We start from the raw sequence: 1,066 nt of genomic DNA on the forward strand, positions 1-1,066 counted from the left end.
TTTGCAACACAAATTTCCAGCTCGGCGAACAGAACCACAACACAGGTCCCACCTTCCCCAGAAAGAACCCCAGTTATCCAGATACCGGAATACCTCCCTCCTGCACCATCCCTGTAGCCACGCATTTAACTGTTCTCTCTGACTATTCCTCGACTCGCTATCACGTGGCACGGGTAACAAACCAGAGACAACAACTCTGTTTGTTCTAACTCTGAGCTTCCAGCCTCGCTCCCTGAAAGCCTGCCTGACATCTTCATCCTTCTTCCTACCTATGTCGCTGATGCCAACGTGGACCACGACTTCGGTCTGCTCCCTCTCCCCCTTCTGAACCCGGAAAACACGATCAGAGACGTCACTTACCCTTGCACCTGGGAGGCAACATACCAATCGTGAGTCTCTCTCGCCCCCACAAAACCGCCTATCGGTGCCCCATAACTATTGCTCTGCTCTTTTCCAAACTTCACTTCTGAGCAACAGGAGCAGGCTCCGTGCCATCGGCCTGAAACCCATTGCTTACCTCTGCTCAGTCGTCTTCCCCACAAGTATCCAAAATTGCCTTCAATGAGCCTGACGTGATTTGAACACGCAACCTTCTGATCTGGAGTCAGACGCGCTACCGTTGCGCCACAAGCTCACGGGGAGATTGGGACCGCTATTCATGCTTAAGGGAAGTGATCGCACTACAATGATTTTACGTCTGCGTAACAACTGAGATCAACAGTTCAGTCTGTTCTGTCTCTCCACCTCTCCTTCTGTTTCTCGAAACAATTTCCAACTCTACCTCAATAAAAAGCTGAAAGAACTGCGGATGCTGTATATCAGAAACAAAACACAAACAGTAGTTGCCGGTGACCCTTCCATAGAACTGATGGTGATTGGGAAAACGTTGGTTTATATGCAGGAGATATTGTGGGAGGAAGGCGGATGCAGTAAATGATAGATCAGGACAGAGCCCAAAGCGAGGGAAGAACTGTTGGACAGAAAAGGGAGTTGATAACGATCTGCGTGGGAGGGTGAATGGAGACTGTTCGTGGCAGTCATAGGTAGTGTGTAATGAAAGACTATG

The 1,066-nt window shown here is 49.4% G+C and overlaps 1 non-coding gene across 1 annotated transcript; it reads right to left on the reverse strand.

Moving 5' to 3' along the window:
• Positions 1-562: 562 nt before the first annotated feature.
• trnaw-cca (transfer RNA tryptophan (anticodon CCA)) lies at positions 563-634 on the reverse strand. Its single transcript has one exon. It is a non-coding gene; the product is annotated as a tRNA-Trp (tRNA).
• Positions 635-1,066: the final 432 nt, after the last annotated feature.

The sequence above is a fragment of the Hemiscyllium ocellatum genome (assembly GCF_020745735.1).
Source record: "Hemiscyllium ocellatum isolate sHemOce1 chromosome 27 unlocalized genomic scaffold, sHemOce1.pat.X.cur. SUPER_27_unloc_40, whole genome shotgun sequence".
Classification (NCBI taxonomy): domain Eukaryota; kingdom Metazoa; phylum Chordata; class Chondrichthyes; order Orectolobiformes; family Hemiscylliidae; genus Hemiscyllium; species Hemiscyllium ocellatum.